Genomic DNA, 14,572 nt, shown 5'->3' with positions numbered 1-14,572 from the left:
GAAGGAAGATAGAAACATGCAGTTTTTTGCATTAAATGCACAATTGTTCAATCTACTGGTACAAAGGAAGTTACGTAGAAGAATCTTCATCGTTTTCTTCTTTCAGTGCTGAATTATTCCATCAATAAAACACAATTAAATTATAAAAAAATAAATTTGAAAACTAAATAATAAAATTGAATAGAAAGGAAACGAGCAGGCGGTTTTCTAATGTGTAATATTATTTGTTTATAATTTTTAATTGAGTTGAATTGAATTTGAAGAGCACATAGTAATTAATGGTGTGCGTTGTTAAATAAAAATGACTTTCTAAGCAATCGAATTGGCAAGTGAAAGGTCTGCGTTTTTATTAATTACATTAGGTACATTTTTTAGCGAAGCGATCAATTACACATTTTTCCCACGAAAATCGTACGGGGAATCAAAACCGGCGGCGAGTCTCCGCGTGCCCAACACGAAAACGGGTTACGTAACGTTTTACAATGTTTGTTGTTTGTTATTGCTCTGAATTCGTCACTTCCTCATAAACCCGAAGCCGAATTGGAACGTCACCGTTCGACGTAGCCCTAAAACACCCGCAACGGCCGCAACGGCCGCAACGGCCGCGTACCGTTCCAGTGGAGAAAGTAACCGTTCTTTTGTTCTCTGGACCGATTAGGAGGAAACGACACACAACGAGAGATGCGGATTTTTTCGTTGGGTACGGCTCATCCTCAGTTTAAATGTCACCTGGGATCGGTCGATTGTCTCTCACACTCCAACCTTACCTATATTACTTTTTGTCGATCACGCCCACTAAAAAATTTCATTCCTGAGAACAATGCACGAAGAAAACTGAAGGAAAACTTGCTTATACAGTTGGTTTTTTAAACAAATTGTGCCCGGTGTGTTTCTGAACGTTTGGCAACGTAGTTGGAAGCATTCAATTGTGATAAACTTCCGGTTCACGCCCTCCCGACACACCGACAACAATTCACTCTTCAACATTTATCATTTATTACACACTCACTGTTGAATCGACAAGTTTAAAATTGGTAAGGTGACCAATAAATAAGCCGCTTCAAAAAATCACTTTGCGTTGCTAATGTTGTTGTTTCCAAGAAAACAAAGGGGACAAACGTTGTTACATCAGAAAATGCATAATACAATGTATTAAATTGAAGAAAAAATGATCGTAAACATAAATAAATGTGCATGAGATAGAGGAAAAAAAAGTGAGAGTGAAAAGTGTCATTTTCCAATGCAAAAAACCGTCCTTGGACTCACGACTGACGTGCACGCATTTTAATTTCCTGCACATTCGTCCAGATTTTCTAACGGTCTTAACGAATTTATTTAAGCCATGCAATTTTATGCATTAAGTGGTGATTTGTTCAGTCTATGGATGTTCTAAAAATCACAGTGATCCTAACCTGTACAAAGGAAGTTACGCAGAAAAAACTTCACTGTTGTAATAAAGTTCTTTGACGATGTCACTTTTATTAAATTTTAATAAATAACTCACGAACAAAGGAAGGCAGAAACATGCAGTTTTTTGCATTAAATGCACAAATGTTTACTCTACAAATGTCCCAAAAATCACATAAATCCTCCTAGTACAAAGGAAGTTACGTAGTTGAAACTTCACTGTTGTGATAAAGTTCTTTGACGATGTCACCTTTATTAATTTTAATAAGTAACTCACCAACGAAGGAAGACAGAAACATGCAATTTTTTGCATTAAATGCACAATTGTTCAATCTATAAATGTCCCAAAAATCTTAAAAATCCTTCTAGTACAAAGGACGTTATATAGAAGAAGCTTCACTGTTGTAATAAAGTTCATCGATGAGATTAATTTTATTCAATTTTAACAAATATCTCGTGAATAAAACAAGCTAGAAACATGCAGTTTTTTGCATTGAATGCAAATTTGTCCGTTCTATAAATAATTCGGATATCACAATGATCCAACTGTTACGAAGACACTGCCCACCACTTTTCTTCGCATTCATCCAGATTTTCAAACAAACTTATAATATAAATATGTTTCACAACCGTTGTAAATCAAAAACCGAACCCACCAAACAAAAATTCGCCTCGAGTGACCAATTTTTCGATGTCGAAACGAATTTTTTGGATAAAAGGAATCGTGTGGAAATTCTGAGTTGTGATTTATCGCCTTTCACACCCACAAAAATATCTCGATTATGTTTTATTTGCACGAAAAGTGAATGAACAAATGATTCGTTCGTCGTGTGAGTGATAAATGCACTGTCAACAATTCGAATCGTGCGTTCAATATTTAATTTAATAAAATTTGGGTTCGGGGCTTCGGGGCTTCGGGGCTTCGGGGCTTTGGGGCTTGGGACTGTGGATGTGTGCAAAAGGAAAGGACAATTTTATTGGAGCCGTTGCAAAATTGTTTTTCGATTGATTTGAAATTTGTTTCGCACGTTCATCATTTTGGCCACGCCTTCCGACACGATCTTGACTCGATTTGATTCTTCGTAATTTCGCTTCTGGCATTCAAACGTTTATGTTTACGGACATTTGTTAAGTCCGATTCGTTCAAACGAATTTGGTTAATTTTTTAAATAAATTCGGACAAATAAGAGCGGATAATTAAGAGACAGGTGAGTGACCTGGAGCACGTAAAAACCCAAAACACAATATAATTAATGGCACAGAAATGAAAGTAGTAAAAAGACGAAATTTTATCACCGATAGGAAACGAATAAAATGAAAAACTATCGGTAACAGTTTTAAGGAACGTTCCCACAACCGAAGAGAATAGCGAGGGCGTAAACAATCGAGCCCATCCTTGAACAATCGTCTTCTTTTATGTACGATGTGACATTTTAAATCGACATTCGATCTACGAGGGTCACAACACGACAACAACAAACAATATTGTTACGAAACAAACCGAAGAAATTATTGTAATTGTCTTTTAAATTAAGGTTTGTTAACAACGATTGCTTTTTTATTGTTGTACTTGAGCAATGTGCATGTTCGGACTCAAATTAAAGGTAACGAAAAGACTTATTAAATTATGGTAAGTCTTCATTATCTTAGGGTATGAAATAAGAAAGTTACACCCAAAAAATGGGAAAATTTTGTAGTTTTCCTTTATTATCCATCTAAAATAAAGTATTTCATTATAATAATTGATACCCAAATGAAAGATATTGAAGAATCTATTCATTTGTACCCAATTTTCAGTTTCTCAGTGTATGAGCAAAGAAAAGTATAATTAAAATGAGTAATTCTTGTAATTTTTCTTAAACATTTACTTTAAATAAAACATTCCTCAATGAAAATTGATACTCAAATAAAAGGCAATGAAGAATCTAGTAATTCATAGTCATTTTTCACTACCTCAGAGTATAAGAAAAGAAAAGTATAGTCAAAATGGATAATTTTTGTAATTTTTCTTAAACATTTACCTTAAATAAATCATTCCACAATGAAAATTGATACTCAAATGAAAGGTAATGAAGAATTTAGTAATTCAGATCCATTTTACAGTACCTCAGAGTATAAGAAAAGAAAAGTATAATTAAAATGAGTAATTCTTGTAATTTTTCTTAAATATTTACCTTAAATAAAACATTCCTCAATGAAAATTGATACTCAAATAAAAGGCAATGAAGAATCTAGTAATTCATAGTCATTTTTCACTACCTCAGAGTATAAGAAAAGAAAAGTATAGTCAAAATGGATAATTTTTGTAATTTTTCTTAAACATTTACCTTAAATAAATCATTCCACAATGAAAATTGATACTCAAATGAAAGGTAATGAAGAATTTAGTAATTCAGATCCATTTTACAGTACCTCAGAGTATAAGAAAAGAAAAGTATAATTAAAATGAGTAATTCTTGTAATTTTTCTTAAATATTTACCTTAAATAAAACATTCCTCAATGAAAATTGATACTCAAATAAAAGGCAATGAAGAATCTAGTAATTCATAGTCATTTTTCACTACCTCAGAGTATAAGAAAAGAAAAGTATAGTCAAAATGGATAATTTTTGTAATTTTTCTTAAACATTTACCTTAAATAAATCATTCCACAATGAAAATTGATACTCAAATGAAAGGTAATGAAGAATTTAGTAATTCAGATCCATTTTACAGTACCTCAGAGTATAAGAAAAGAAAAGTATAATTAAAATGAGTAATTCTTGTAATTTTTCTTAAATATTTACCTTAAATAAAACATTCCTCAATGAAAATTGATACTCAAATAAAAGGCAATGAAGAATCTAGTAATTCATAGTCATTTTTCACTACCTCAGAGTATAAGAAAAGAAAAGTATAGTCAAAATGGATAATTTTTGTAATTTTTCTTAAACATTTACCTTAAATAAATCATTCCACAATGAAAATTGATACTCAAATGAAAGGTAATGAAGAATTTAGTAATTCAGATCCATTTTACAGTACCTCAGAGTATAAGAAAAGAAAAGTATAATTAAAATGAGTAATTCTTGTAATTTTTCTTAAATATTTACCTTAAATAAAACATTCCTCAATGAAAATTGATACTCAAATAAAAGGCAATGAAGAATCTAGTAATTCATAGTCATTTTTCACTACCTCAGAGTATAAGAAAAGAAAAGTATAGTCAAAATGGATAATTTTTGTAATTTTTCTTAAACATTTACCTTAAATAAATCATTCCACAATGAAAATTGATACTCAAATGAAAGGTAATGAAGAATTTAGTAATTCAGATCCATTTTACAGTACCTCAGAGTATAAGAAAAGAAAAGTATAATTAAAATGAGTAATTCTTGTAATTTTTCTTAAATATTTACCTTAAATAAAACATTCCTCAATGAAAATTGATACTCAAATAAAAGGCAATGAAGAATCTAGTAATTCATAGTCATTTTTCACTACCTCAGAGTATAAGAAAAGAAAAGTATAGTCAAAATGGATAATTTTTGTAATTTTTCTTAAACATTTACCTTAAATAAATCATTCCACAATGAAAATTGATACTCAAATGAAAGGTAATGAAGAATTTAGTAATTCAGATCCATTTTACAGTACCTCAGAGTATAAGAAAAGAAAAGTATAATTAAAATGAGTAATTCTTGTAATTTTTCTTAAATATTTACCTTAAATAAAACATTCCTCAATGAAAATTGATACTCAAATAAAAGGCAATGAAGAATCTAGTAATTCATAGTCATTTTTCACTACCTCAGAGTATAAGAAAAGAAAAGTATAGTCAAAATGGATAATTTTTGTAATTTTTCTTAAACATTTACCTTAAATAAATCATTCCACAATGAAAATTGATACTCAAATGAAAGGTAATGAAGAATTTAGTAATTCAGATCCATTTTACAGTACCTCAGAGTATAAGAAAAGAAAAGTATAATTAAAATGAGTAATTCTTGTAATTTTTCTTAAATATTTACCTTAAATAAAACATTCCTCAATGAAAATTGATACTCAAATAAAAGGCAATGAAGAATCTAGTAATTCATAGTCATTTTTCACTACCTCAGAGTATAAGAAAAGAAAAGTATAGTCAAAATGGATAATTTTTGTAATTTTTCTTAAACATTTACCTTAAATAAATCATTCCACAATGAAAATTGATACTCAAATGAAAGGTAATGAAGAATTTAGTAATTCAGATCCATTTTACAGTACCTCAGAGTATAAGAAAAGAAAAGTATAATTAAAATGAGTAATTCTTGTAATTTTTCTTAAATATTTACCTTAAATAAAACATTCCTCAATGAAAATTGATACTCAAATAAAAGGCAATGAAGAATCTAGTAATTCATAGTCATTTTTCACTACCTCAGAGTATAAGAAAAGAAAAGTATAGTCAAAATGGATAATTTTTGTAATTTTTCTTAAACATTTACCTTAAATAAATCATTCCACAATGAAAATTGATACTCAAATGAAAGGTAATGAAGAATTTAGTAATTCAGATCCATTTTACAGTACCTCAGAGTATAAGAAAAGAAAAGTATAATTAAAATGAGTAATTCTTGTAATTTTTCTTAAATATTTACCTTAAATAAAACATTCCTCAATGAAAATTGATACTCAAATAAAAGGCAATGAAGAATCTAGTAATTCATAGTCATTTTTCACTACCTCAGAGTATAAGAAAAGAAAAGTATAGTCAAAATGGATAATTTTTGTAATTTTTCTTAAACATTTACCTTAAATAAATCATTCCACAATGAAAATTGATACTCAAATGAAAGGTAATGAAGAATTTAGTAATTCAGATCCATTTTACAGTACCTCAGAGTATAAGAAAAGAAAAGTATAATTAAAATGAGTAATTCTTGTAATTTTTCTTAAATATTTACCTTAAATAAAACATTCCTCAATGAAAATTGATACTCAAATAAAAGGCAATGAAGAATCTAGTAATTCATAGTCATTTTTCACTACCTCAGAGTATAAGAAAAGAAAAGTATAGTCAAAATGGATAATTTTTGTAATTTTTCTTAAACATTTACCTTAAATAAATCATTCCACAATGAAAATTGATACTCAAATGAAAGGTAATGAAGAATTTAGTAATTCAGATCCATTTTACAGTACCTCAGAGTATAAGAAAAGAAAAGTATAATTAAAATGAGTAATTCTTGTAATTTTTCTTAAATATTTACCTTAAATAAAACATTCCTCAATGAAAATTGATACTCAAATAAAAGGCAATGAAGAATCTAGTAATTCATAGTCATTTTTCACTACCTCAGAGTATAAGAAAAGAAAAGTATAGTCAAAATGGATAATTTTTGTAATTTTTCTTAAACATTTACCTTAAATAAATCATTCCACAATGAAAATTGATACTCAAATGAAAGGTAATGAAGAATTTAGTAATTCAGATCCATTTTACAGTACCTCAGAGTATAAGAAAAGAAAAGTATAATTAAAATGAGTAATTCTTGTAATTTTTCTTAAATATTTACCTTAAATAAAACATTCCTCAATGAAAATTGATACTCAAATAAAAGGCAATGAAGAATCTAGTAATTCATAGTCATTTTTCACTACCTCAGAGTATAAGAAAAGAAAAGTATAGTCAAAATGGATAATTTTTGTAATTTTTCTTAAACATTTACCTTAAATAAATCATTCCACAATGAAAATTGATACTCAAATGAAATGTAATGAAGAATTTAGTAATTCAGATCCATTTTACAGTACCTCAGAGTATAAGAAAAGAAAAGTATAATTAAAATGAGTAATTCTTGTAATTTTTCTTAAATATTTACCTTAAATAAAACATTCCTCAATGAAAATTGATACTCAAATAAAAGGCAATGAAGAATCTAGTAATTCATAGTCATTTTTCACTACCTCAGAGTATAAGAAAAGAAAAGTATAGTCAAAATGGATAATTTTTGTAATTTTTCTTAAACATTTACCTTAAATAAATCATTCCACAATGAAAATTGATACTCAAATGAAAGGTAATGAAGAATTTAGTAATTCAGATCCATTTTACAGTACCTCAGAGTATAAGAAAAGAAAAGTATAATTAAAATGAGTAATTCTTGTAATTTTTCTTAAATATTTACCTTAAATAAAACATTCCTCAATGAAAATTGATACTCAAATAAAAGGCAATGAAGAATCTAGTAATTCATAGTCATTTTTCACTACCTCAGAGTATAAGAAAAGAAAAGTATAGTCAAAATGGATAATTTTTGTAATTTTTCTTAAACATTTACCTTAAATAAATCATTCCACAATGAAAATTGATACTCAAATGAAAGGTAATGAAGAATTTAGTAATTCAGATCCATTTTACAGTACCTCAGAGTATAAGAAAAGAAAAGTATAATTAAAATGAGTAATTCTTGTAATTTTTCTTAAATATTTACCTTAAATAAAACATTCCTCAATGAAAATTGATACTCAAATAAAAGGCAATGAAGAATCTAGTAATTCATAGTCATTTTTCACTACCTCAGAGTATAAGAAAAGAAAAGTATAGTCAAAATGGATAATTTTTGTAATTTTTCTTAAACATTTACCTTAAATAAATCATTCCACAATGAAAATTGATACTCAAATGAAAGGTAATGAAGAATTTAGTAATTCAGATCCATTTTACAGTACCTCAGAGTATAAGAAAAGAAAAGTATAATTAAAATGAGTAATTCTTGTAATTTTTCTTAAATATTTACCTTAAATAAAACATTCCTCAATGAAAATTGATACTCAAATAAAAGGCAATGAAGAATCTAGTAATTCATAGTCATTTTTCACTACCTCAGAGTATAAGAAAAGAAAAGTATAGTCAAAATGGATAATTTTTGTAATTTTTCTTAAACATTTACCTTAAATAAATCATTCCACAATGAAAATTGATACTCAAATGAAAGGTAATGAAGAATTTAGTAATTCAGATCCATTTTACAGTACCTCAGAGTATAAGAAAAGAAAAGTATAATTAAAATGAGTAATTCTTGTAATTTTTCTTAAATATTTACCTTAAATAAAACATTCCTCAATGAAAATTGATACTCAAATAAAAGGCAATGAAGAATCTAGTAATTCATAGTCATTTTTCACTACCTCAGAGTATAAGAAAAGAAAAGTATAGTCAAAATGGATAATTTTTGTAATTTTTCTTAAACATTTACCTTAAATAAATCATTCCACAATGAAAATTGATACTCAAATGAAAGGTAATGAAGAATTTAGTAATTCAGATCCATTTTACAGTACCTCAGAGTATAAGAAAAGAAAAGTATAATTAAAATGAGTAATTCTTGTAATTTTTCTTAAATATTTACCTTAAATAAAACATTCCTCAATGAAAATTGATACTCAAATAAAAGGCAATGAAGAATCTAGTAATTCATAGTCATTTTTCACTACCTCAGAGTATAAGAAAAGAAAAGTATAGTCAAAATGGATAATTTTTGTAATTTTTCTTAAACATTTACCTTAAATAAATCATTCCACAATGAAAATTGATACTCAAATGAAATGTAATGAAGAATTTAGTAATTCAGATCCATTTTACAGTACCTCAGAGTATAAGAAAAGAAAAGTATAATTAAAATGAGTAATTCTTGTAATTTTTCTTAAATATTTACCTTAAATAAAACATTCCTCAATGAAAATTGATACTCAAATAAAAGGCAATGAAGAATCTAGTAATTCATAGTCATTTTTCACTACCTCAGAGTATAAGAAAAGAAAAGTATAGTCAAAATGGATAATTTTTGTAATTTTTCTTAAACATTTACCTTAAATAAATCATTCCACAATGAAAATTGATACTCAAATGAAAGGTAATGAAGAATTTAGTAATTCAGATCCATTTTACAGTACCTCAGAGTATAAGAAAAGAAAAGTATAATTAAAATGAGTAATTCTTGTAATTTTTCTTAAATATTTACCTTAAATAAAACATTCCTCAATGAAAATTGATACTCAAATAAAAGGCAATGAAGAATCTAGTAATTCATAGTCATTTTTCACTACCTCAGAGTATAAGAAAAGAAAAGTATAGTCAAAATGGATAATTTTTGTAATTTTTCTTAAACATTTACCTTAAATAAATCATTCCACAATGAAAATTGATACTCAAATGAAAGGTAATGAAGAATTTAGTAATTCAGATCCATTTTACAGTACCTCAGAGTATAAGAAAAGAAAAGTATAATTAAAATGAGTAATTCTTGTAATTTTTCTTAAATATTTACCTTAAATAAAACATTCCTCAATGAAAATTGATACTCAAATAAAAGGCAATGAAGAATCTAGTAATTCATAGTCATTTTTCACTACCTCAGAGTATAAGAAAAGAAAAGTATAGTCAAAATGGATAATTTTTGTAATTTTTCTTAAACATTTACCTTAAATAAATCATTCCACAATGAAAATTGATACTCAAATGAAAGGTAATGAAGAGTTTAGTAATTTATACCCAATTTTCAGTACCTCACAATATGAGAAAAGGAAAGTATAGTCAATTCTTATAATTTTTCTTAAACATTTACCTTAAATAAAACATTCCATAATGAAAATTGATACTCAAATTAAAAGTAATGAAGAATATAGTAATGCATACCCATTTTTCAATACCTCAGAGTACTGAAAAAGAAAAGTATTGTCAAAATGGGTAATTCTTGTAATTTTTCTTAAACACTAACCTTTAATAAAACATTTCATTTGAAAATTGATACTCAAATGAAAGATAATGAAGAATCTATAATGAATATATCAAGTTAATTATGCAAAAATAGAATATATTAGACGGGATAGATAGATAGAGGTGGCGTCAAAAGAGAATAGACATTGTACACGCCACTGGCTGGAAACGACAATGGGAATAAATTAGATGGTCGGAGATGCTCCGCAGTCGTGGTGCGATTAGCATAAAGACCATGCCCTCGTTTCGCCTTATCTGAATCCCATTTGCTCTTCGTTGTTTGTGAGTGTGTGTCTGTGTGTGTGATGAAACCGCGATCTAATAATATAACGTAAAAACGCACGAAAATGGACTTGAACACACACACACACATCAGCGACACACCGTACTGGAGTACTGGAGTACTGGAGTACCAGATACAATGTTGCCGCGGCTCGTGATCGTTAAGCCTCGCCGTTTTATGGGGTAATTAACGTTTCGATGGTTTATTGCATTCGTATCGTTATTAAAATTGTCTAATTATTCAAGTTTTTGCGCTCTTGGGTGTGTGATCCGGGACAATTGGTCAAAACATTGTCTTTAAAATGTCAATCAAACTGATGTAATTATTTCATTATGGGAGATTAAGCTCAATTAGCGGCGAAAAATGCATTAATCCATTATTGAAATTGTACATATTGTTCGTGATTTGCATTCCAGATAACGTTATTCGTTATTGTTAATAATCGAATCGAACCTTGACTTTCACCGGTCGGTTTCTCGGCTCAGCTCCTTTTCGATTTCGGGGAGGAAAATTAATTGGTTAATTAATTCATTTTTTACGTAAATGCTGCGAAATTTTTATTGAGCAGCATTGACAGAGAAACCGATAAACAGATAAATAAATAAACGGCGATCGCATTGCCGATCCGATCAGAAGTGTAGCACGGCAATTACGGGATCGAGGTTGGAAGTGGAACGGTCAATTAAAGACCGCAACAATTATAATATCAATTAGCGGACTTAATTTCAATAATTTCCCATCCCAGATTTCGCGATAAACTCAAAAAAAAAACGCACACGATAAACAAATTGAAAACCGTGCCTTAAAAATGTTTACGGTCTTGTTATCTTTTATTGCTGGGGCCACCCAAAAAAAAATTAAATTCGGCGGTGGTATTTAGTGAAAATACGGTCGAATTGATCCGTATCGGTTTTAATCGATTGCGGTGCGGGTGGCCGCAATAAATATCGATTTAATTCAGAACTTATGCAACAGAATTTGGCAATTTTGTTTCTGACAGATTATGTCTTTGTTTTTCTTTAATAATTGGCTCAAATGAAGTATATCACTATCAAAGTTGGTACTCAAATGAAAGATAATGAAATAATCTATTAAATTATACTGAGTCTTTGTTCCTTTAGGGTCTGTATAAGAAAGTTATGACTAAGAAATGGGTAATTTTCGTGGTTTTTCTTAAATATCTGACACAAATGAAATATTTCACTATCAAAGTTGGTACTCAAATGAAAGATAATGAAGTAATCTATTAAATTATACTGAGTCTTTATTCCTTTCGGGTCTGTATAAGAAAGTTATGACTAAAAATGAGTAAATTTCGTAGTTTTTCTTAAATATCTGAACCAAATGAAATATTTCACCATCAAAGTTGGTACTCAAATGAAAGATAATGAAGTAATCTATTAAATTACACTGAGTCTTTATTCCTTTCGGGTCTGTATAAGAAAGTTATGACTAAAAATGAGTAAATTTCGTAGTTTTTCTTAAATATCTGAACCAAATGAAATATTTCACCATCAAAGTTGGTACTCAAATGAAAGATAATGAAGTAATCTATTAAATTATACTGAGTCTTTATTCCTATCGAGTCTGTATAAGAAAGTTATGACTAAAAATGGATAATTTTCGTGGTTTTTCTTAAATATCTGACTCAAATGAAATATTTCACTAACAAAGTTGGTACTCAAATGAAAGATAATGAAATAATCTATTAAATTATACTGAGTCTTTATTCCTTTAGGGTCTGTATAAGAAAGTTATGACTAAAAAATGGTCAATTTTCGTGATTTTTCTTAAATATCTGACTCAAATAAAATATTTCATTATCAAAGTTGGTACTCAAATGAAAGACAATGAAATAATTTATTAAATTATACTGAGTCTTTATTCCTTTAGGGTCTGTATAAGAAAGTTATGACAAAAAAATGGGTAATTTTCGTGGTTCTTCTTAAATATCTGACTCAAATGAAATATTCAGTATCAAAGTTGGTACTCAAATGAAAGGTAATTAAAATATCTATTCAATTGTACAAGGTCTTATACACTTTAATACATCTAATAAGAAAGTTACACCCAAAAATATGTTAATTTCCTATTTTTAACAAAATTTCGAACACAATTAACGGTACCAATGCAAGTTTTTATCGATTAATTAATAATAAAAAAACGCCCATTTCAATTTTTTTCAATTAGTTCAAAGAGTTTATGAACTCGTTCGCTTTGAATTTAATTGCTTAATCTCGACCAAAAAGTGGATGCGGCTCGTTTCTCACGGTACCACCTGTTACGCCACTGAGGACGTTTGCGAGCCGCGCGATTCCGATCACTTTCTAACTTCTAAAACCGCTAAAACGCATCGAGAACGGACCGTGAGAAACTGTTCGCCTCTCCCTCATCATCGCACATCCACGTCCATTTTCCTTCTCCGTTCCTCGATCACTCGCACTTTTTTTGCTGTTTATTTGTCGATGCTTGTGACATACTGGTGACCCGAAAAAATCAACCCGACCTGTCACTGTAGGTGCTCGATTTGGCGGTACCGCATTTTTCGTCGGTGTTGTCCCGGAACGTACCAAGGATGTTTCCCAGGTGATTCACGGAGAAAAAATACGATTAATCAGCGTCGGACAAAAGCATTGTTGTACCATTAGTACCGGCAGTACTGCTAGATGATTTTCCTGTACGTAGTGGTGGATTTCGAAACGTGTAAAATGTCACAAATCGTAACGATTCGAATCAGTACCACCGAGGAGTGAATGCGAAAAGGTTTTATTCTAATGTTGCCGATTTTGGTACTACGTACCAAATAAAGGTCAATTTATTTATACTCGTGGGATCAAAAAGTGAATGTCGGACCCTTTTTCATTCCTTTTACCATTTACAGTAAATCCCGATACAAATGCACAATTTACTTGCTCAATTATTATTTTGCAACCGACACAACGATTTATTTTTATTTTTTTTTTTTTTTCTTTCTCCACGTTGAGTTGGTCGTGCGTTTGAACTTGCGATTAAACAATGTCGATAAGACGTCGGTTAATTAGATTTTTATGGGGATTTAATTAGCGATGTCTCGTTTCAAAATCGACACAATTAAAATCGTATAAAAGACGACAAAACGTTGAAATATCGACACTTAATTAGCGAATCCGCAGTAAAAATAAAAATCAGAAAAGCCCTGAACTGAATCACGTACCTTTTTTTTTCACGTTTTTATCTGGATTTGTTCATCTTTATTTTGCAATCTCACGTCGTTTTTTTGTTTAATGTAAAAACGCACATTTAATACGTGGAAAGAAGTTCAAGTTTCTCCAATTAGTGAGATCGGAGAAATAAAAGAGTAGCTGGAATATTTTATGGAATTTATCGGTTGTTAAACGGAGGCCGGGAACAATTTTTCACACATTTTATCGTTTATTCAAATTTATATAATCTCGTTTTTATTTACAATAATCTTAAATAATCGTCAACGTAATGTGATTATTTCAATTTTTACACTTTATTAATGTCGTTCCTTACATTGAATGGGATTTTATTCAACGACCTGAAAATATTCCTCAAATAAAATTCAGAACTGATGTTCTGAATAACATGAAAGTGGTCACTAATGAATATAACATGTATAATAAATATTATTGAAAACTGATACAATTTTTATATCGAGTCTTAATTACTTTAGGGCATGAAACATGAAAAGGTACAACCAATAAATTGGTAATTTTAATTAATGCAATTCAAATGAAAGAATTCACTATCAGCATTTAAACTCAAATGAAAGGTAATAAAAAATTCACTAAATTATACTGAGTGTTTGCTACTTTAGGGTATTAAATAAGTAAGTTACAGTCAAAAAATGTGTAATTTTCGTAGTTTTTCTTAAATATCTAACTCAAATGAAAGAATTGACTGCGATAATTTGGACTTAAATTAAAGGTAATACAAATATTCACTAAACTAAAAATACAGCCATAAATGGGGTAATTTTTGTCATTTTGCTTATATATTTAACACAAAAGAATTCACTATGGAAATTTGAACTCAAATGAAAGGTAATGAAAAGATTTATTGAATTAAGTATAGTCTTTATTAACGTAAAATATGAAATAAGTAAGTAACAGTTGGGTAATTTTATTTCTACTCCT

The 14,572-nt window shown here is 28.9% G+C and overlaps 1 protein-coding gene across 1 annotated transcript in view; it reads left to right on the top strand.

Moving 5' to 3' along the window:
* Positions 1-14,572, top strand: part of LOC109602998 (Krueppel-like factor 7) — a 32,645-nt gene that overhangs the window by 1,698 nt on the left and 16,375 nt on the right. The window lies entirely within an intron of this gene.

This window comes from Aethina tumida, chromosome 6, assembly GCF_024364675.1.
Source record: "Aethina tumida isolate Nest 87 chromosome 6, icAetTumi1.1, whole genome shotgun sequence".
In the NCBI taxonomy this organism is placed as follows: Eukaryota; Metazoa; Arthropoda; class Insecta; order Coleoptera; family Nitidulidae; genus Aethina; species Aethina tumida.
Note: the sequence above shows the minus strand (reverse complement) of the source record. Positions and strands in the feature narration are given on the sequence as shown.